Below are 25546 nucleotides of genomic sequence, written 5' to 3' on the forward strand. Positions count from 1 at the left end.
GACTTTCAAATATTTAATGACAGTTTGTTAAATTGGAGACCATATGCTAAATGCTATTAGACACAAGGTACGTATGACTCCAGCTCTAACTTCAAAGAGTTCAAAGTCTTTCTTATGATCTTGTGAGAAGGGAGATAGCTAAAAATACAAGATAACAATTGAAATATGGTCAATGAGAAATACCAGTCAGTAACTAACATAGGAAGAAGAATTAATTTATAGAGCCTTCATAAAGGAGATGAAACTTGAAAATTAGTTAATAATTATATATTTTGTATTTCAAAATTGCTAAAAGAGTAGATTGTCGTGTTCTCACCACAAAAAAATGATGAGTTGGTAAGATCATGGATATGCTAATTAAGTGGATTTAATCTTTCTATAATGTATACATAGATAAAAACATCACATTGTACCCCATAAATATGCACAATTATTTGCCAATAAAAAATAAAGAAAAAAGATAAAAGTACCTTTTAATCGTGAGCCTAGAAAGAAGACAAAGTGAATTTCTGGTAAATGGCTAGGAGTTTCTCCTTCAATAACCATCAGTGCACCCTTTTTTTTTTTTTTTTTTTTTTTTGCTTTTCCAAAATTATTTACAAAAAAGTTAGTAACTTTAAAACATGTTTATATACATAGCCTCCTTTGGTCTTATCAACAACCCTCTGAGGTATTTTTTTGGAAAATATTGTTTTCTTCATTTTACAAAGGTACTTTTCATCTATAGAATGAAAGTACAATTCGGAAGCAGGATTAAGAAAGTTCATAATTGATTATGAAAGGCCAAGAGACATTTCTAAGGTTATATAAGCAAGTAAATGAGGCTCTGGTGTGATTTATATAGTATTGCTCTTAATTCAGATTGTCTAGAGAGAATGTATTAAATAAAAGCACATTCTCTTAAACCTTCAGATATTGAAGAATATGTGATTTAAAAAAAAATCAATAGTTAAGGATGTTAAATTGTTGTGAAACAAAATTGGAATTTTTATTGAGAAAATTACTTTGGATCTAAAATGAGCCATCCCAAGTTTATTTGCTAATTGGGGAAATATAGGGCAGAATTGTTAGTGCTCATTATAGTTATTTACTACATATTGGTGATATAGACTATTAGTTTTTGTATCAGATAGTAAGGGCTTTGAGGAGAGGTTCTTTATGTACTCCTTGCATCAATACAGTGCTGAACACAGATCAGGTGCTCAATGGATATTTGTGTATCTTTATTTTGTTTTTTTTTTTAATCTTTTTTTTTTTTTTTTTTTTGAGAGAAGGTCTCAACTCTGTTGTCCAGGCTGGAGAGCAGTGGTGCCATCTTAGCTCATAGCAGCTTGGATCTCCCCAGCTCAAGTGATCCTCCCACCTCAGTCTCTGGGGTAGCTGGGACTACAGGTGCATGCCACTATGATTGGCTAATTTTTTCTTTCTTTTTTAAAAATTTTTTTTAGTAGAGACAAAGTCTCACTATATTGCCCAGGTTGGTCTCAAACTCCTGAGTTCAAGACATCCTCCTGCGTCAGCCTCCCAAAGAGTGGGACTGCAGGCATGAGCCACCTTGCGCTGCTCAAATTATTTTTAAAAAAAACCAGCCAATATCATACTGAATGGGTAAAAGCTGGAAGCATTCCCTTTGAAAACCAGTACAAGTCAAGGATGCCTTCTCTCACCACTCCTATTCAACAGAGCATTAGAAGTTCTGTCCAGAGCAATCAGGAAAGAGAAAGAAATAAAGGGTATTCAAATAGGAAGAGAGGAAGTCAAATTGTCTCTGTTCGCAGATGACATGATTGTATATTTAGAGAACTCCATCATCTCAGCCCAAAAACTCCTTAAGTCAATAAGCAACTTCAGCAAAGTCTGAGGAAACAAAATCAATGTAAAAAAACACAAGCATTCCTATACACTAATAATAGACAAGCAGAGAGCCAAATGAGTGAACTCCCACTTACAATTGCTACAAAGCAAATAAAATACCTAGGAATACAAATTACAAGGGATGAGAAGGACCTCTTCAAAGAGAACTACAAACCACTGCTCAAGGGAATAAGAGAGGACACAAACGGAAAAACATTCCATGCTCATGGATAGGAAGAATCAATATCATGAAAATGGCCATATTGCCCAGAGTAATTTATAGATTCAATGCTATTCCCATCAAGCTACCATTGACTTTCTTCACAGAACTAGAAAAATCTACTTTAAATTTCATATGGAACCAAAAAAGGGCTCATATAGTCAAGACAATCCTAAGCAAAAAGAACAAAGCTGGAGGCATCATGCTACCTGACTTTAAGCTATACTACAAGGCTACTGTAACCAAAACAGAATGGTACTGGTAGCAAAACAGATATACAGACCAATGGAAGAGAACAGGGGCCTCAGAAATAACACCACACATCTACAGCCATCTGATCTTTGACAAACCTGACAAAAACAAGCAATGGGGAAAGGATTCACTATTTAATATAATTTAATAAATTTAATGAATTTAATATAAATTTGCTATTTAATAAATGTTCCTAGAAAAATTGGCTAGCCATATGCAGAAAACAGAAATTGGACCCCTTCCTTACACTTAATACAAAAATTAATTCAAGATGGATTAAAGACTTAAATGTAAAACCTAAAGTCATAAAAACCCTTGAAAAAAACTTAGGCAATACCATTCAGGACATAGGCTTGGGCAAATACCTCATGACTAAAACACCAAAAGCAATGGCAACAAAAGCCAAAATTGACAAATAGGATCTAATTAAACTGAAGAGCTCTGGCTCAGCAAAAGAAACTATCATCAAAGTAAATAGGCAACCTACACAATGGGCGAAAATTTTTGCAATCTATCCCTCTGACAAAGGTCTAATATCCATAACCTACAGGAACTTAAACAAATTTACAAGAAAAAAGACAACCCCATCAAAAAGTGGGTGAAGAATATGAACAGACACTTCTCAAAAGAAGACACTTATGAGGCCAACAAACATAAGAAAAAAAACTCATCACTGGTCATTAGAGAAATGCAAATCAAAATCACAATGAGATACTATTTCATGCCAGTTAGAATGGTGATCATTAAAAAGTCTGAAAACAACAGATGCTGGTGAGGATGTGGAGAAATAGGGACACTTTTACACTGTTGGTGGGAGTGTAAATTAGTTCAACCATTGTGGAAGACAGTGTGGGGATTCCTCAAGGATCTAGAACTAGAAATACCATTTGACCCAGCCATCCCATTACTGGGTATATACCCAAAGGATTATAAATCATTCTACTATGAAGACCCATGCACATGTTTACTTACTGCAGCACTATTTACAATAGCAAAGACATGGAACCAACCCAAATGCCCATCAATGATAGACTGGATAAAGAAAATGGGGCACATATATACCATGGAATACTATACAGCCATAAAAAGAATGAGTTCATGTCCTTTGCAGGGACATGGATGAAGCTGGAAACTATGATCTTCAGCAAACTAACACAGGAACAGAAAACCAAACACCACATGTTCTCACTTATAAGTGGGAGTTGAACAATGAGAATGCATGGACACATGGAGGGTAGCATCACACATCAGGGCCTGTCAGGAGGAGGACGGCAAGGAGAGGGACAGCATTAGGACAAATACCTAATGCATGCAGGGCTTAAAATCTAGATGTCGGGTTGATGAGTGCAGCAAACCACCACAGCACATGTATACCTATGTAAGAAACCTGTACATGCAGCACATGTATCTTAGAACTTAAAGTAAAATTTTAAAAAAAATCATGAATGTAATAGAATCTTATGATCCAAAGAAGTTATTTAATAGAACTGATGGGTATCTCCAATGGCAAAATTAAATGACTAGTTGAAAAATGGGAAAAACATTGACAAATGGATTTTCAGCCAAAGTGTAAAGTCTCAATGCCTGAATGTATTAAGACCATTCTCTCTGACAAATACCTGTGTTCTAGGTACTTCTGAGACAAACTAAGCTTCAGTTGGCAGCCACTTAACAGCTTTCACAACCTCAGCTTAAAGGGATGCTATTTATGGGGGACTTCATGTAATCCTTCCATTCCTGTAGAACAGTTTATCAATCAGAGGTGATTTTTTCCTCTCTCACAGGGGACATTTGGCAATGTCTGGTATATTTCAGGTTGTCACAATGGACAAGCGGGGCTACTGGCATCTAGTGAATAGAGGCTAGAGATGCTGATAAACCATCTATAATGTACCACACAAAAAGTAATATTGGGCTCAAATTTTAATAATGCTGAGGTTGAGAAACCCTGCTCTAGCAACTTTATGATCTTCACACTAAGTGAAGCTATGTCATTAGGAATATCTAATCAAATTGTATTATAGAATATTATTATACAACATAAGGTCATAACTAACATAATTTACATATTATATTAATCACTCAATGATTTTATTCTGATGCAATTCCTTTGTATCAAATTTTACAAAAGAAGAGAAGCTAGGCATTTCATTCTTATATTTACTATGATGGATAAATATTACATTTTGTTAATTCTTTGAAGAGTTGCAGCAGAGGTTTCTCTCGTATTGGTGTCAAAAAGAAAATGAAGACATTGATTTTTTCTTTATAAACATTTCTATAATTAATCGTATCTCACCATTTGCTTTGGTCATTAGAAAGTTTAAAAAGTTTAAAGCTAAATATTTGACCAAGCTTTGGCTTAAAAAATAGGAGTTAAAGGCATGGGATTATTGTATGTGTGGATCATTTGCTACCTGGATCTTATTTGCCACATGTTTTCCCACGTTCACATGTGTGTGTGTGTGTGTCTGTGCATACATAAATTCACATTATTTTCTAAACGTTTTTTGTTTAGAAAATGACTTTAAATCACTTTTCCCTTACTCATTTAAGTATATACTTTTATTTGCATAAATTGAAGAAGTACAAGTGTAGTTTTGTACATGGATATATTGTGTAGAGATGAAATCTGGGCTTTTAGTGTCACCATCCACCAAATAATGTACACTGTATCCAGTAAGTAATTTATCATCCTGCAGCCCCACATCCTCCAACATTTCTGAATCTCCAATGTCTTTTTTATTCTGCATTCTTTGTTTCTGTTTACACATTATGTAGCTCCCACTTAAAAATGAGAACATGCGGTATTTATTTTTCTGTTTCTGAGTTGCTTCACTTAAGATAGCATCCTCCAGTTCTGTCCATGTGGTTGCAAAAGATATGATTTCATCCTTTTTTAATGGCTGAAATAGTATTCCATTGTTTATATAAACCACATTTTCTTTATCGACTCATTCATTGATGGACAGTTAGGTTGAGTCTATATCTTTGCTATTGTGAATATTGCTGCAATAAATATATGAGTACAGGTATCTTTTTATATAATGATCTATTTTATGGATGGTAGATACCCAGTAGTGGGATCTCTGGATTAAACAGTTGTTCTGCGTTTAGTTCTTTGATAAATAGCCTTTCTGTTTTTCACAGAGGTTGTACTAATTTACAGTCCTACCGATAGTGTATAATGGTTCCCTTTTCTCCACGTCCTCACCAACATCTGTTATTTTTTGAAATTTTAATAATAACCATTCTAGCTGGTATAAGATGATATCTCATCTTGTGTTTTTAATTTGCATTTCCCTGGTGATTAGTGATATTTGGCATTTTTTGTATGCTTATTGGCCATTTGTCCTTTTGTGAAAAAATATCTATTCATGTCCTTTGCCCACTTTTTAATGAGATTATTTATTTTCATTGTTGTTGAGTTCCTTGTAAATGCTGGATATCAGTCTACTGTTGGATACACAGTTTGTAAATATTTTCTCTATTCTGCAAGTTGTCTCTCCACTCTTGATTATTTCTTTTGCCGTGCAGAAGCTTTTCAAGATATATTGTTTACATATTTTCAAGAATAATTCTTAAAACAATGTGGGGTCAAAAATGTGAATGAATTAAGCAGCAATGGTAGAGATCCATCCTCACAACATTCAAATTTTTCAATATATAACATCTAAATATTAGCTGATTTTTCTAATACCACACGGAATACAGCAGGTTCCGGTTTGGGAGATGAGATGATGAAAATATGAATTTTATTTCAGGCAAAATAAAAATGGCACAGTGTAGTCTAGAAATACTTATCTGGTTGTTTTGAGAGAGATTTACTAGTTGGCGGAATTTAATATGGCCCAAAAGGATGCAATAAACACCACCACTTGATCCCAGCCAATTATTTGTCTGTTTTTACCAACTGATGATACCGAATTCAATCCAGATATTTATTTTAATCATCATCTGGTATTCATGATCTACTCTTTAATATGTACCAAATTAGGTTAAATGTTTTCTAACATAAACTCATCGCAATTATCAAATAATTTCTTCACTATTAGCTGGAGTACTTAATTTTTAGTCTTTTCTCCAAAATTGCATATATTTATATAACCTAATGAATTATTGAATATATGTATGGCCACACAAATATAAATATTTTAAGCTCCTCATGATTTGATGTACAATTTAAACCCAAGAACTATTTTTAAAATGTTCCAGGTTTCATTTTTAAAAATACAAGCTGTCTTTGGAGGTATTTATGTACATTTTTAGCTAAAATCCACAGACTGGCAGGCTGTTTTCTTTGGCCTGCACAGCATTTTAATTTTTAAAATACTTTTTAAATTATTTGACTTTTTAAAAAGTTCAGATGTTTCTGGCATGGTAATCAGACTGTTAGGGTTCTTACTTCCAGATGACATCAATCATCCTAAGAGAAATAGTGTCTTCACCCTTTCCCTTTAACCACAACCAAACTCACCAAGTTTGCTTATTTCATCACCTTGTTGGCTTCTGTAGATATTTCTTCTTGTGACCCACTCTTCACTTGTTTAGCTATGAATTTTAAAATGGCAGATAAATTTCAAATCTTCGATTTTTTAATAATAATTAGTTTTGAAGTTGGCATTACTATCCTAATAATGCTATAAGGAGAAAATGTTTGATTGCAAAACCAAAGGTGGTCGGAATGTGCTGCCATGATTTCATCAAGCCTGTGTGTCAGCACCAGTGAGTACTGGTAGCCATGCCGTGAAGAGATTTGCTTATATTTCAAATTTGTTCGTAGTATATATAATTTTTAACTTGGACATTATGTGCTTCGCATAGCTAGATGTCTCCCAAAATGTCTTTTGGTCTGTAAATGATAGGCTCTTCTGCTTTCTGTAGCTTTCTCTGTCAGAATTAACATGTACCAAATGAGAGTAAAGCTCCAGAGTTTACAGATGACCTCTCATCATGAATTTTTTTCACCTTAGAGTAGTAATTCCAGAAAGCATCATGGAAAATCTGTCTAGATACTTTAGAGAAAAACACACTGCTACTGCAGAGGATGAGGTTAGGAAGTTTAGATTAATGAGCACCTTTTGCTTAAATCATTGGTGGATTGCAAATAAGATCATTAGGACACTTGGTAGTCTCTGCATATATTCAAGGAAAATGTCACTTTAAAAAGGTAAATAACCTACACAATAGCATAAATTTAAGCATTTAAAAATTGATAACTGTATAAAATGATATCCAGAGTAATGCTTAAAATCATGCCATACGGAGCTTGCAGTGAGCTGAGATCCGGCCACTGCACTCCAGCCTGGGCGACAGAATGAGACTCCGTCTCAAAAAAAAAAAAAAAAAAAATCATGCCATAATCACCAATACATGCCCTTTGATATGTGAGCCAAAAATTAGGCTCTCATATTCACACAGGAAGTCAGAAAAGGAGAAACCTTTCCCAGGATAGAATCCAAAGTGTCTGTATGATATAAACAAAGTGACCGCTCAAAAAAGAAAATGTATTTGTTGTTCTGTGAATGGACAGATTTACTCTAGCAGTTTTCTTAAGCAAAATGTGTTGAAATAGAATTAAGGACAACATCCATGTGTATATTTAAGTATTAATTTCATGAGACCTTTTCTTACTCTTACCTTTAGCACAGGCTAGTGGCAAAACACCAAAGTGAAATTAGTAAAAGTAATGCTTCAAGTGGCTGAGAAAATACTATCCTTGACCTTGTCCTGATCTGAATAAGAAAGAGGGGAAATGTTCTACACCACCGGCTTTACAATGTGGTTTTCCTCAACTGAGCCTTGATTAAGATGGGGTGGCTAGTGACTGGAGAGCAGCTCTTCTGTTGAACATACACCCATATCCTTCAACAGTCTTCTGACTGAAGTTGAGATGAATGATCACTTGGAGGCCAAGTAAGGCTTGTGCTGAATTGAAGACCATGTCAGCCCCATGCAGAGGTGGAAAGGATAGGGCCAGTATTCCCATTAGACAGTTGTTTAAAGTCTGCTTCAATGTATAGATGAATTTTGGTTAAAAACTATAAAATCCTATTTTATACAGCATAGCCAGGAGTATTTTCAATAGGGAAAATAATTAAGTTTATTATAGCCATATCTCTACCTTAGCTTAAGCTCACATGGAATGCCTGTCAAACTGCTAATCCTTGTTGCACCTAGCAGATAAATTGTATGCAAAACACACACTGCAATAAAAATAACATAGATATTAAATATTAATATTCAATTGTAGAATGCATTTACTAGGAATAATTAAATTTTAAATAGTTTTATGAAATAATTACTTGGTAGGACTGTCAGACAGTCATTTTTTGGTTTAAGAAAATAACATATCATCTGTTAATAAATGAATGTTTACATATTTTCCTTTTGGTGGTATGTGAATGTTTACATATTTTCCTTTGGAGGTGGTAAAGTGCGTGTATCTAGATTATCTTAAAGGTCTATTGAATTATTGAGAGACAAAATAAAAAATACAGAGTAACATTAATCGGGTTTTGAAGTGCTGAAAGCAGGCAGGGTGCAGTAGCTCATGCCTATAATCCCAGCACTTTGGGAGATTGAAGTGGGAGAATTGTTTGAGGCCAGGAGTTGATCAACCTAGGCAACATAGTGAGACCTTGTTTCTTCAAAAAAATTTGAAAATTTGCCAGGTGTTGGTAGTGTGCACCTGTAGTCCCAGCTACTTAGGAGGCTGAGCTAGGAAGATCACTTGAGCCCATTAGTTCAAGGCTGTAGTGAGCCGTGATCACCCCACTGTACTCCAACCTGGGTGATACAGTAAGACTCTATCTCAAAAACAACAACAACCAACTTGCCAGTCTGTGTCTTTTAAATGGAGCACTTAGCCCATTTACATTTAAGGTTAATATTGTTATGTGTGAATTTAATCTGGTCATTATAATGTTAGCTGATTATTTTGCTCATTAGTTGATGCAGTTTCTTCCTAGCATCGATGGTCTTTACAATTTGCCATGTTTTTGCAGTGGCTGGTATCGGTTGTTCCTTTCCATGTTTAGTGCTTCCCTCGGGAGCTCTTGTAGAGCAGGCCTGGTAGTGACAAAATCTCAGCATTTGCTTGTCTGTAAAGGATTTTATTTCTCCTTCACCTATGAAGCTTAGTTTGGCTGCATATGAAATTTTGGGTTGAAATTTCTTTTCTTTAAGAATGTTCAATATTGGCCCCCACTCTCAAACACAGACTGGCAATTTGGATAAAGCATCAAGACCCATCAGTGTGCTGTATTCAGGAGACCCATCTCACATGCAGAGACACACATAGGCTCAAAATAAAGGGATGGAGGAAGATCTACCAAGCAAGTGGAGAACAAAAAAAGGCAGAGTTGCAATCCTAGTCTCTGATAAAACAGACTTTAAACCAGAAAAGATCAAAAGAGACAAAGAAGGCCATTACATAATGGTAAAAGGATCAATTCAACAAGAAGAGCTAACTATCCTAAATATATATGCACCCACCACAGGAGCACCCAGATTCATAAAGCAAGTCCTTAGAGACCTACAAAGAGACTTAGACTCCCACACAATAATAGTGGGAGATTTTAACATTCCATTGTCAACATTAGACAGATCAACGAGACAGAAAGTTAACAACGATATCCAGGAATTGGACTCAGCTCTGCACCAAGCAGACCTAATAGATATCTCCAGAACTCTCCACCCCAAATCAACGGAGTATACATTCTTCCCAGCATCACATCGCACTTACTCCAAAATTGACCACATAGTTGGAAATAAAGCATTCCTCGGCCAATGTACAAGAACAGAAATTATAACAAACTGTCTCTCAGATCACAGTGCAATCAAACTAGAACTCAGGATTAAGAAACTCACTCAAAACTGCTCAACTACATGGAAACTGAACAACCTGCTCCTGAATGACTACTGGGTACATAACAAAATGAAGGCAGAAATAAAGATGTTTTTTGAAACCAATGAGAACAAAAGCACAACATACAAGAATCTCTGGGACACATTTAAAGCAGTGTGTAGAGGGAAATTTATAGCACTAAATGCCCACAAGAGAAAGCAGGAAAGATCTAAAATGGACCCAAGAATTAGGGAAGTAAGAGCAAACACATTCAAAAGCTAGCAGAAGGTGAGAAATAATTAAGATCAGAGCAGAAATGAAGGAGACAGAAACAACAACAACAACAAAAAACCTTCAAAAACTCAGTGAATCCAGGACCTGGTTTTTTGAAAAAATATCAGCAAAATTGATAGACCGCTAGCAAGACTAATAAAGAAGAAAAGAGAGAAGAATCAAATAGACGCAATAAAAAATGATAAAGAGGATATCACCACCGATCCAACAGAAATGCAAACTACCATCAGAGAATACTATAAACACTTCTATGCAAATAAACTAGAAAATCAAGAAGAAATGAATCAATTCCTGACACATACACTCTCCCAAGACCAAACCAGGAAGAAGCTGAATCCCTGAATAAACCAATAACAGGCTCTGAAATTGAGGCAATAATTAATATCCTACCAACCAAAAAAAAGTCCGGGAAATGACAGATTCACAGCCAAATTCTACCAGAGGTACAAAGAGGAACTTGTACCATTCCTTCCGAAACTGTTCCAATCAATAGAAAAAGACAGAATCACCCCTAACTCATTTTATGAGGTCAACATCATCCTGATACCAAAGCCTGGCAGAGACACAACAACAAAAAAAGAGAATTTTAGACCAATATCCCTGATGAACATCGATGCAAATATCCACAATAAAATACTGGCAAACCGAATCCAACAGCACATCAAAAAGCTTATCCGCCATGATCAAGTGGACTTCATCCCTGGGATGCAAGACTGGTTCAACATACACAAATCAATAAATGTAATCCAGCATATAAATAGAACCAAAGGCAAAAACCACATGATTATCTCAATAGATGCAGAAAAGGCCTTTGACAAAATTCAACAGCCCTTCATGCTAAAAACTCACAATAAATTAGGTATTGATGGGATGTATCTCAAAATCATAAGAGCTATTTATGACAAACCCACAGCCAACATCATACTGAATGGGCAAACCTGGAAGCATCCCCTTTGAAAACTGGCACAAGACAGGGATGCCCTCTCTCAACACTCATATTCAACATAGTGTTGGAAGTTCTGGTCAGGGCAATCAGGCAAGAGAAAGAAATAAAGGGCATTAAATTAGGAAAAGAGGAAGTCAAATTGTCCCTATTTGCAGATGACATGATTGTATATTTAGAAAACTCCATCGTCTTGCCCAAAATCTCCTTAAGCTGATAAGAAACTTCAGCAAAGTCTCAGGATACAAAATCAATGTGCAAAAATCACAAGCATTCTTATGTGTCAATAACAGACAAACAGAGAGCCAAATCATGAGTGAACTCCCATTCACAATTGCTTCAAAGAAAGTAAAATACCTAGGAATACAACTTACAAGGGATATAAAGGACCTCTTCAAGGAGAACTACAAACCACTGCTCAACGAAATAAAAGAGGACACAAATAAATGGAAGAACATACCATGCTCATGGATAGGAAGAATCAATGTCGTGAAAATGGCCATACTGCCCAAGGTAATTTATAGATTCAATGCCATCCCCATCAAGCTACCAATGACTTTCTTCACAGAATTTGAAAAAACAACTGTAAAGTTCATATGGAACAAAACAGAGCCCACATTCCCAAGTCATTCCTAAGCCAAAAGAACAAAACTGGAGGCACCACACTACCTGACTTCAAACTATACTACAAGGCTACAGTAACTCAAACAGCATGGTACTGGTACCAAAACAGATATAGACCAATGGAACAGAACGGAGCCCTCAGAAATAATACCACAGATCTACAACCATCTGATCTTTGACAAACATGACAAAAACACACAATGGGGAAAGGATTCCCTATTTAATAAATAGTGCTGGGAGTTATACCTGATGTAAATGACGAGTTGATGGGTGCAGCACACCAACAAGGCACAAGTATACATATGTAACAAACCTGCACGTTATGCACATGTACCCTACAACTTACAGTATAATAATAATAAATAAATTTAAAAAAAAAAAAATAGTGCTGGGAAAACTGGCTAGCCATATGTAGAAAGCTGAAACTGGATCCCTTCCTTACACCTTATACAAATTAATTCAAGATGGATTAAAGACTTACATGTTAGACCTAAAACCATAAAAACCCTAGAAGAAAGGCAATACCATTCAGGACATAGGCATGGACAAGGACTTCATGCCTCAAACACCAAAAGCAATGGCAACAAAAGCCAAAATTGACAAATGGGGATATAATTAAACTAAAGAGCTTCTGCACAGCAAAAGTAACTACCATCAGAGTGAACAGGCAACCTACAGAATGGGAGAAAATTTTTGCAACCTACTCATCTAACAAAGGGCTAATATCCAGAATCTACAAAGAACTCAAACAAATGTACAAGAAAAAAAAAAAAAAAAAACCCCATCAAAAGGTGGGCAAAGGATGTGAACAGACACTTTTCAAAAGAAGACATTTATGCAGACAAATGAAAAAATGCTCATCATCACTGTCCATCAGAGAAATGCAAATCAAAACCACAATGAGATACCATCTCACACCAGTTAGAATGGCGATCATTAAAAAGTCAGGAAACAACAGGTGCTGGAGAGGATGTGGAGAAATAGGAACACGTTTACACTGTTGGTGGGACTGTAAACTAGTTCAACCATTGTGGAAGTCAGTGTGGCAATTCCTCAAGGATCTAGAACTAGAAATACCATTTGACCCAGCCATAGCATTACTGGGTATATACCCAAAGGATTATAAATCATGCTGCTATAAAGACACATGCACACACATGTTTATTGCGGCACTATTCACAAAAGCAAAGACTTGAAACCAACCCAAATATCCATCAGTGATAGACTGGATTAAGAAAATGTGGCACATATACACCATGAAATACTATGCAGCCATAAAAAAGGATGAGTGCATGTCCTTTGTATGGACATGGATGACGCTGGAAACTGTCATTCTCAGCAAACTATCACAAGGACAAAAAACCAAACACCACATGTTCTCATTCATAGGTGGGAATTGAACAATAAGAACACTTGGACACAGGATGGGGAAGATCACACACTCTGGGGCCTTTCCTGGGGTGGGGGGAGGGATAGCTTTAGGAGATATACCTAATGTAAATGACAAGTTAATGGGTGCAGCACACCAACATGGCACATGTATACATATGTAACAAATCGGCATGTTATGCACATGTACCTTAGAACTTAAAGTATAATAATAAAAAACCACAATGAAAGAAGTATTGTAACCATTGAAAATTCTTTTTCAAAGCTAGTTTTATGAAAATATAATTACTACTCATTTTCAATAGGCAGAATGGAAAGATATCATACCTATTAGAAAGTGCTTATTAGACATCCAGGATTTAGAATCTTAAATTTAGTTTGAAAGGCATATTAGACCTTACTTTTTATTACAGTGTTGTTTGTTCAGTCAGCTAGATCAATGCAGAGTTCATAATCCTAATGATGATGAGTGCTTTTCAACTCAATCCTTTATCAAACTTCCAGAGACAGGGTACTGTGCCAAGTGTTAAATAAAATGAATAAGTCAGGCCTTTAAATGATTCTTCCTTCTTAGCAAACCAAATAAGTGTAGCATGGTGGCTAAAGGCACAGCTCTCTAGCCAGACTGCTTGGTTTCAAATCTGACCTCTTCCATTTAGCTGTTTGGCTTTGGCCACATTGGTATATGCTTCTTTCAATGTCCCCATCAAAATAATGAAGATAATAATACTAATACTCTTCTCATAGGAATGTTATGATTATTAAATGAGATAATCCTGGTAAAGGCCTTATTAATAAATAGTAAGATTTATTATTACTATTGTTATCATTGGCTTTTTGCATCTAGCCTTAGAACTTCAGTATGTGGTGCTCATTATACATAATCATTATGCAATGCAGTATTACAAAATAAATATTAAGAAAAGCAGTCAATGGAGCTATCTTGGGTCTCCTGGGAAAGAACAGCTGACTGTCTCACAAGACTCACACTATGGTATCACTTTGGGAAATGTGCCTTAATTTTAGTTCTGGTTCAGAACACACGTATATCAGCAAACTGAGAACAGATAATTTTCTAAGAGGACCAGACACATTAACCAAGTTCTCAAGAATTATGAAGAACAGCAAATGCCACTTTAGAATTTAAAATGAGAAATGTAACTCTCATACAAGCAGGAATACCAGCCTTTTCATGACTGCCATATCAGATCATTGAAGTCAGATATAATTAAGTTCCAAGTCTGGTGAAAGCCGTATCTGGAAATGTGGAAGTTTTATTACTAGAAATGTAAACAGCACCTCATTCAAGATAGTAATTATTTTGTCAATGAGCTGGAAATAGTCAATGTCCATTATGTAAAGTTCTCTTTCTTCCAGATTGTAGACACTGCCATTATTTTCAGTAGACACTACCATTACTTTATTTAGTTACTCAGATTTTATAATATTCCTTAGGCAATAAGGTATCTCTGTTTTCCCAGACTAAACAATGCATTCTTTCTTTTAAAGAGTCTTTTTTTGTTTGTTTGTTTTTGAGATGGAATCTCGTTCCGTTTTCCAGGCTGGAGTGCAATAGTGTGATCTCAGCTCACTGCAACCTCCACCTCCCAGGTTCAAGTTATTCTCCTGCCTCAGCCTCCCGAGTAGCTGGGACTACAGGCACATGCCACCACGTCCAGCTAATTTTTGTATTTTTGGTAGAAATGGGGTATCACCATGTTGCCCATGATGATCTCTATCTCTTGACCTTGTGATCCGCCCGCCTCGGCCTCCCAAAGTGCGGGGATTACAGGCATGAGCCACTGTGCCCGGTCAAAAATTCTTCTTTTAAAGATTTGTTAATGCATACAGGTAGGTTATAAATATTAATAGAAACTCTCAGCTCAGTCACTTTAATATGACTTGGAATTCATCCCTTAACATATTATGTGTGATTTTTAAACTTTAACAATATTTCAGAGAGTGTTTTACTCTTGATGTTAGTAATCTGCATGCAGAAACAATGTTGATCATAGCTGGTAAGTCTACAGTGGGTAAAAACCAGTAAGGATTTTGATTTATTTTGCTGTTTTCTATTTGGAGACAAAGAAAATGCTTTTAACAGGATATACACAGAAAAGCAAAATGACTACAAAATTATCATAAATTTAGCCTAGATTTTTATTATTTTATAACATGGTTGTTTCCCTTAAGTTTTTAGAGAAAATAAGAGAATGCTTATGAAAAAGCAATATCAATAAATATCTATTAAAATATAAACATTATAAATGTTCATATTGTACCTAGGACAATTGATTTGTTTTGAAGTAAAGTCTCCAAGATAAATTACAATTAGCTCTAATATTTTCAGTTTTGTATGTTAGATGAAAGAAAATATATCTTCTGTGTTTGACTATATATGAATATATGTGTGTGTACATGTTTGACTACACACACTCACGCATATAAAATATATACCAAGTATACACACTTTTGGGTCAATTTTTTGCTCCAACTTATATTTTTAATTTATAAATCTCTTCCTTGATCACATTGAATAGAATTTCTATTATTTTGATATTTCTCAAATTCGGCCATATGTAGAAGTAATGTATCAGAATCTTTAGCTAAAATTAGAAATGGAAAAACCAACTAGCCACACAGGTAAGACCCTAACAAACTCCAAAACACCGACGCTATTTATTCCACACAGTCTTATATTCCTCTATATCTTTCTCTCACTATTTAAATATCAATAATTTTAAAAATTACACTTAAAATGAAATGTGTATATGACAAGTGTGATATACTAAACCATTAGCACTATAAATATTAGATGAATTAATTTCCCAGAATATCTTCAGATTTTTTTACAGTTTGACAGCTTAGACTATATGGCTGGTCAGTTTGGATAACAGGAGACTAATAAATATCCTGAATAATTAGTGTGAGAAATAAGAGAGCAAAAAAAAAAAAGTGGGGTGGCACTGGATGCTTTGTAAGTAGACAAATGCCAAGAAATGATATAGCAGAAAATTATAATCATTATTATCATAATATTAACAGTTAGCTTTCATTTGCATGTCCTGTATACCATGACTCTAAGCAATTGCACATATATTTACTTAAATTTTCCACTAACCCTATGACACAAGTTATGCTATAGTCCTTATTTATGCTTGAGGAATCTAAGGCATAGAGAGAATCTACAATTTGCCCAAGGTTACCCAGCTACTAGGTGACAGAATATTGATTATTTACCCAGGAAGAATGGGTCATGAAATGACATTCTTAATCCTGTGTTACGATACTTTGTATGGCAGTGAAAAAATAAAGGGAAGAGAAAAGAGAATGAAAGTATTTTGGAGGTCTACATGGTGCCAATGCCTGAGCCAGGCATGGTAATGTGCTTACCTATGATACTAATGTCAAGACTTTCAACTCTTTATTTTTTTCTTTTATACCCAGATGTCTTTGGGGGAAATTCTTAATTTCTACTGTCTTAAATGTCCTCATTTATAAATTAAGGGGTTGTATCATATTCCTTCCAAGAATCTTCTCGGTTCTAATCCTCTGCTCCTGTGCCTAGGCATGAAATAAAACAATCATTTTTTAATGTTTTTGCCTATGTCTTACTCTGTCAAGTTTTTGAAAGTCTTAACAAATAATAAGTTTTATATTCTGGATTGAGAATAACATACCATATGCATCAGTTTATTGGGTCTAATACCACTTGTTCACCTCAGTTTTGTGCCATTTAAAATAGATCAGGTGGCAAAAGCAATCTCTTACGCAGAAGCAATTATTAGAACGCATCTTCCACCATTCTGTTTTGAAATTTCTGGTAAACTGTACGTTTGGATCTGAGAAGAGGTTATGATTTTTAAATGCAAAATCTGAAATAGAGCAAACATATTAAAGAGAATAATGTTTGTCAGGCTACACAGTAAATTCTTGATGGCTCCTGAGTATAAATCTAATCACAGGATTTAGTAAGAATTATCTAGAGAAAATCTATGTAGGTTTTCACCTCAATGATCCAGTGGATATTCAATACTCAAGCTGTTTCTTACCACAGATTTATTCTGGTACACTCACAGGATGATTCTAAGAAGGCAATGAAATAACTCCCACCAGAAACAAAACTTCTTTCTATAAACCTTATCTCATTCAAGGTAAACTTCATTCAAGGTAAACATTTCTTGAAGTAACAAAAGAAAGTTAAAAATTTTTGAATATTGTTGAACATTTATATATACTTATACACACTATATATGTAGTGGATATGTTATATATAGAAAGATTTACTCGAGAAAGTTAGCAGTTTTTTCACAAATGTCTTCTTTCTAGCTTCCTTTGATATTTTCTGAATAAGTATATAGCCAATTTATTTAAATTAATAAGAAGCAACAATTATTGAGTTCAGATTAAAAACAGTTGAGCTCCCAGGTTGGAGTTGCAAACAGGTCTCTTTCAGTGTTTGCCAATGCTTTCTGGGGTGTCAAAATTTAGTAGGAAAAGAAGCTTGCATAAGAAAAGTTTGAAAATATTCAATGAAGGAGATAAGGTTGTTAAAAACCATGCAAGGGATGTTATAAGGCAGTGACAAACGTCAATGTTTCAAAATACATTTGAACTGATAGTGAATAATTTGAATGATATAAGTAGGAACTTATATCATTTATAACAATAAATTGAATGATATAAGTAGGAACCAACCACTTGATAAATAGATAGTAAGAAATCACTTTCTGTTACTGTTCATAAAGTTAAGAATCTTTGTAATCACAAAACCAGCAAGCTAGGGAGCCTTTCTGGCTTCCGTTACTTATTTGTCAGATCATAACACTGCACAACCCATCGTTTATCTCTCTGTCCATTGCACGATCATTTCACATCAATTTCTACATGCAAAGATACTCCTGAGAAACAGGAACGTGCAAACAAACAACTCCAGTAATGCGATGGCTCCTAGGAGATATATGTACAGTGTTCTTGAAGCACAGTTGAAGGAGTATGTAAGAAACATAAAAGTATCCTACAAGTCTTCACAGCAGAGGAAATATTTGAGTTATCTTTTAGGATGAAAATGAGTTTGTCAGACAGGCAAAGGGGAATGGTACTTGTTTTAATCACACATTAGTCACTCCACTCTGCCAGCAGGATGTATATCAGGTACAACAGTGATGAAACAATTGAAACAATTCATGATTTGTGTTAACCTCTTCTAACAGGTTATAGAATTTCTCATAACCAAATTGTGAGGCGAATCCTAATTTCCCATTATGTCACCATACATACTATTTGTTCTTGATAATTCATGAAATTCAGTTGCCCATTTCACATTTTTTCTATAGATGTAGCTTCTTTATATTTATGAAACAGTTGTTCTGAGTTGTAGATTTATAAATTTCAAGCAAGAAATATAAATTCTAACTTTTAGACTCTTACATAGAGGAGATAAAATAAATTCTGTCAGTTTCTCAAATGGTTTATTCTCTGGGAGAGTGCAGTGTTACTTTTTGATATCTGTGATTAGTCTTCCTTAAAAATGATTGTATAGCAAAAAATGTGACACATTAGAAGAGTTAAGGAACCATGGAGGTGTTTTTGTTATTCATGATTTTTACACATGTAATTTTAGAAAAGAGTTTGGTTTGGTTACACAAGTTACCTTTAAGAAGGATTTAACATAGAATTTTGTGTTATGTATTATTTTCAATTTGTCTAAAGTGGATATGCATGTCATAGTATTCTTTTGTGTTCATTGACTAGTAAAATATGTCAAATGTTTAATAGGCTATTTTAGTTTTAAGTATTATATTATTTTAAAGTTATTTTCTTTAATTCTCATTTTATACTTTTTGCATTAATCCCATTTGTCAATCACCTGAATAGAGAAGTTTTTCTCAAATTGGACTGCTTACATTAATCTTCAAATGTTTCCTATTCAAAGATAACACTAAAAAATAATTATGCTGCCTAATACTACTGTTTTTGCTATGGTTATTTTCCTGATCTTCAATCATTTGGTGCATGTGTTATTTTATATTTTATGTAACTTTATACATTTATGTGTTTTAGACATTACAATAATTCATGTTATTTGTTGAATATTATTACTTCTAATTTTTCCTCTCTATAAAATACTTTAGTTCATTTCTCCCAAACCTCTGTCCAAAGCTCATTCCCTACACTTTCTGTATTTTATTAACATTTCATAATTATTACTTATCCACTCTATGGGCACCTGGTTTAGAGTATTTTGCAAACAAGTATGTCTGTTGTACTTTATTTCAAACTTTGTTCTGGCTTTTCCTCTGCTTGCTAATATTTCAGTAAGGTTCTGATGCCTATTTGGAAGAAATATAGTCCTCGTTAATTTTAAGGTCATAATTTACATTTTTATTAAAATCCTTACCTACCTGTCACTGTAATGTTTTTAGGTGTGGGTGCTTATTCTCTTCCACATGGATGGCAGGGCAATTTTCTACCAAAGACCAGGGTTCCCCTACACTTTCAGGTTGTAAGTTTGAAATAGATGTCTTTAGAAATTGTGTTTAAAGAGTACTTTGTTTTGTATTTACTCTTCTACTCCTGATGATGTATTATTCATTTATTATTTAGAGCTGGCCTCTCTTAACTATTTTTCGAGTTTTATCTTGGCATTACTATTCTGTGAGCAGGCATTCTTAAATTCATGTTTCAAGAGCGTTCCATCACCTGAACTCTTTTTTTTTTAATTTTGCTTTTTGCTTTACATATGTCCTTTTTTAAAACAAAACTTGAAGTAATTGATATACAGTTTATGTTACCAGAAAATTTGTGATATATTTTAGAAATGAAGAGTGAACAGGAGAAAGCATAGGCTTGGGTGATCTGGTTCGGATTCACACCTTTGGATTATCTCATATTTTTAACCATATATCTAAGGTAAACACTATAGTTTAAGTCACCCATTATTAGCCATCAATAAAGAGGACACAAGAATTAGATATGCTTATATAGTAATTTTATATATAAAAATCAGGCCAGAGATTTAAGCCATTGCAAAGAAATAAATGAGCTAATGGTACAGTTATTACCTGGGTTATGCAGCTTCAGTTCTCGTCAACTATTAGATTCTTGTGAAGCTGGTAGTGGTGTTCCTTTCATCAATTTTCATTCTACCTTCCAATTGTTTTATAGTTTTATCTGAAGATTTCTGGGTTTCCTTTTACCAATCCATTCTAGCCCCTTTCTTTTCCTCTTCAGTGTGTATGTGACCATCCACTGATGTTCTACTCTACTAAATTATCTTTTCCAAGATCCCCACTTCTTAGCGGTTAGAAAAAAAAAAAAATGCTGCCAATGCAGAGTGACCAAGCTGGGAGTTATTTAGGGCAATGTGACAGTTACTGTGTTTGAGTGATAGAGAATAAAATTCTGAAAGGGAATGGGAACAATAACCAGGTTAATTAAGGGGAACTCTAGTAAACAAAGAGTCTAAAGAGAGAAATAATTCTCTAGGCTACTTTTTGGGAATAGTAACCTATTATATTCTCAAATATTTGTGAGAACATTGAATTTCATAGCATGTAAAGGTATATCTTCTCAACAGAAGAATTCCTTTGCACTTGCCTTCTAAGAAGCATTGTATTTTTTCCCTTTATCGAAGTGCCGATTTTCTTAGTTTTTTAGCAGATATATGATATAAGATATGGCATATATTATATAAGATAATAGTCTTTCTTTCTTTCTTTCTTTCTTTCTTTCTTTCTTTCTTTCTTTCTTTCTTTCTTTCTTTCTCTCTCTCTCTCTCTCTCTCTCTTTCCTTTCTTTTCTTTCTTCCTTTCTCCCTTTCTCTCTCCCTTTCTCCCTTCCTTTTCCCTTTTCCTTTCCCTTTCCCTTTCCCTTCCCCTTCCCCTTCCCATTCCCCTTCCCATTCCCCTTCCTTTCCTTTCACCTCTATAGAGTACAAGATACTTATGAGGCATCACTGGTTCAATTTTTGAAATGATACGGTCCCTACATTCAGGAGTTTATTTTAAAGAATAACACAAACATGCGAAAAGGTTGTCACAATATACAGCTCTGATCATATTTTGTAGGATGTTTTGTAATATCTTTTGGCCCCTCATGTCATCTCTTCATTATCCATATAGTAATCCTTGACTTAACTAGATAATGGGGGGAGATATATATAGATATATATATAATGTTGCCTAGAGGCCTTATGACTAGAACAAACCATTACTGTAGTGGTTGGAACCTGCTCAAGAGGATGAAGTCTCTTCTAAGTCTATAGAGGCAAGTGCTTGTGCCCAAGATCCTCTCTTAGTGTTTCTGCTAAGAAATAAAAATGAAGTCACAGTGTTCAGAAGTGCAGTTGCAAAATAGATGAGGCACAGTAGAATCAGAATGTTTTCTGAAGTTTCACCAAATTAACTTTGGAGTAAAATGAAATAGATAGATAAAAATGACAGTCTATCCAGTCATTCTTTATATCAAACAATGTTTAGGTGTGTTGCACATTTTCCCATCTATAATAGTTACAATTCCTTAGGATTTCCCTTCTCTCATAAGCATAGAGTTTGATTAATCAGAAAACTTGACCCACTTTAATTGCTGGTCTAAATATGGCCAGCTTTTTATTTCCTCTATATATTTAGTTTATTTTCATTTATGTTGTAAGTAAAAGTGAATCCATCAGACAACAGCTTAACCTTCATCGAAACATGCTATTGTCCAGCCCTTTAACTTGTTTTATTTGACTTAATGTAATTTTATCTTTCTAAAGCCTGTGTTCATCATCCATATGCTTTCCTCTTGATATTTTCTGTGCATCTAAATATTTACCATGAAAGTATACTTTTTATTTTAGTTATATTTACTTTATTAAAAGTCCTCATGCTCCATATGGTCTTGTAGTTAAATTTTTTCACTAAATAGTATTTTGTAAATATATATATTACTGCATGTTACCATAGTGTATTCATTTTACCACTTTATGATACTCCATTGTGTAAATATCCCACAGCTCATTTGCATTTTCCTTCTCTTGAACATTTTGATTGTTTCCAATGTTTTTGTTTTCTATTGTGAACAATATTTCTTGAACACTCTTGTAGATGTCATCTATTATATAGGAGCAAGTTTCTCTTGAATATAAATTTAGGAGCAAAATTATTATAAGATGTGTGATGTTTTCTTTATGAGAAAATGCTAAGCTGTCAAAAATATTTCTATTTATTCATACTCATATGTAGAGAGATCCTGTGGAGCTACATCCCTCTAACATCACACAGTTTTTGTTGATGGAATGTAAAGCACTATCTCATTGTGGTATTGATAAACCTTTTTCTGATTTATAATGATTTTATTCTTACAGCTTTTCTTCAGTAAAATGTCTATTCATAGATACTTACCATCTTTATTCAATTGGGTATTTTTTGCTTACTGATTTGTAGTAATTTTAAAGTATTATTGATAGTTGCTTGTGGGGATTGTATTTTCCTCCAGTTTTAATTTGTTCTTTCACTCTTTTTAAAGGTTTCTTTTGATGAAGAAAGTTCTTACTTTTAATATAGTAAAATCTAATAATTTGGAGAGACAATGCTAAGTGGGTCTTAAAATTTTTAAAAATAACAATTCCCTAATCCACTCTATACCAAAACCCAAAATGTAAGAACTTAGACTTTGAAGTTTAAAAAGTTTTATTTCTGACATTAACATTCTTAGATGATTTAGAGTTGAACTGTGTAAACAGTATGTCGCTTTTTGTTGTTTTTTTACCATGTGAATTATCAACTTCAGAGCTCTGTTTAGTCAATAATTGCTTATTTTTTCAATAAATTATGCTGCCTTTGTCACGTGTTTGTTAAGTAGCTGGTTCTGATTTTAGACTTTTCTACTACAATGATTAATTTGTCCATTCTGTGTTAATACCACATTGTATAAAATTCAATTCCTTCATAAGTCCTGCCATTTGCAAGAGAACATCCCTTCTTGATCTTATTCCTTCAGAATTATTTTGATAGATTTAGACTTTTTAATGTTTCACTTAAATGTTAGGAATTAAAACATTCTGTGTAAATTCCTGTTTAGACTTTAATTGGAATTTCACTGAGTATGTAGATTAACTTTATGGCAATTAACATATCTGTGATATTATATATTTCTATGTGTGAGTATAGCATATCACTTTATTTAAGATGGCTCTAATATGTCGTAAATAGAATTTAGAATTTTACCTGTGGAAGGCTTTGTACTTTGATTCATTCCTAGATAACATTTTTTTTCTGATAGTATTGTAAATGGTGTTTTCTCTTTAATTCATTTACTCCTCTATTTGTTTACTGCTGCATAAAACGCGATTTATTTTTCTTACATTAAGCTGACAACAAGCCACCTTGCTAAACACCCTTAAAAATGAGTTTGTAGATTCTCTTTGTTATTCAAATTATTTGAGGAAGAAGCTCTGTTCTCTAACATTGAAAAGGTGATCTTTCCTCTTGCAAAGTTAGAAACAAGTACAAAATTCACTAGATTTGTCTTAGGAGCAAATAGCCTACATAGAATATGTTTGGTAATAAGAAACATGGTACATGCATGCAAAAAAAATTATAGGGCACGGAGCTAATAATATCACATCACACATTTTTTTGGTGGGGGGGGAGGGCGGCTGCTAAGTATACTGACAGTTATAATTTAAAATATATAATTGTATTGTTATTCTATGGCCTCATTATGTGCAAATTCGGGATTGCAAAGGTTGAAAATATCTTTTTTTTTTTTTTTTTTTTAGCACCCCACAGCAGTGCCTCAGTGAATATTCCTATTTGGGGAAGCTCAATGTTTTTCCTTTGTTCTTAGGAGGAAGCACCAAACATCAGTCAGGAATTCAGCCCTTTTTTGTGTGTGCATCGTGAAATAATCCATTTCCTGACAATGGGAATTATGTGATATTTGACATGTTTGAGAAGGTCACACCTTTTCTTTCAATCTGATGAATAGAAAAGAAAATACAATTGCTTTATTTCAACTACATCCAATCTTTCTCCAAGCCTGATATTCTGCTTAGCAGAAAAAAAAAAAAAAATAACAAAAGTCTAATCTGATTTAATGCTTATCTTACTTTGAAAGTATAAATGAACAGTTTGTGTTCTTCCCCCAGTCTGCTTTGGATAAAAATGCTCAGTCCCTTGGGAAACCAATCCCCACTTCTCCTTTGTCTCAGATCCTTTTTATATAATGTTAGCAAAGCAAAGAAAAGCTGAGATTCTCTTCTGCCGTTTGCGATCTCTTGAAGTGTCACTTGTTGCCCTGGTTTCTGCTATTCTTCTTGGCATTTGAGTCTGACGTTTGATCTGATTTAACTCATAGCCTGTCTTTTACTGCCGCCTCATCCCCTCGACTCAGCCTATGTTCAACTCTCCCAGTGCTCTAGGCTCCAGTGGTCTGATGACACCCTTCCAATCTCAGCTCTGGTGGTCCTCTCTATATCACTAGACACAGAGCCAGTTCAGCCTCAGTTTTGCAATTCCTTCCGTCACATTTTTTGGACAATTAATTGAGTATTTCTGAGAATATTTTACATTACATAAGCAACTAGAGAGAACAGGTCAACCTCATAGTCCCCCTCTCTTGATGATTCTATGGCAATGCTCTTAGAATAAGGACTTCATAAAAGAGAATATCTAAATACTAACCTTAGTAAACAAAGAAATACAAATTCAGCATTAGTTATTATATGTGTTTGCTAGAATTGCCATAACAAAAGTACTATAAGCTAGGTGGTTGCAACAATAGAAATGCATTTTCTTGCAAATCCAGAGGCTAAATTTTCAAAATCAAGCCAGCAGCAGAGTTAATTTTTTCTAAGCACTCTGTGGGAGAATCTGCTCTGTTTTTTTTTTTCCCCCCAGCTTCTGCTGGCTTGTTGGCAATCTGCCATTTCTCGGCTTGTGGCAGCATAACTCCAGTCTTCACAAGGCATTTTCCCTATGTCTCTGTGTCCAAATTTTCTCTTTCTATAACATCAGTTATATTGGATTCGGGGTTCACTCTACTGCAGCATGACCTCATCTACATTTAACTAATAACATCTACAATAACCCTGTTTAAAATAAGGTCATATTTTGAGGTACTAGGAGTCAGGATT

The sequence above is a fragment of the Theropithecus gelada genome, chromosome 6 (genome assembly GCF_003255815.1).
Source record: "Theropithecus gelada isolate Dixy chromosome 6, Tgel_1.0, whole genome shotgun sequence".
NCBI classification, from domain to species: domain Eukaryota; kingdom Metazoa; phylum Chordata; class Mammalia; order Primates; family Cercopithecidae; genus Theropithecus; species Theropithecus gelada.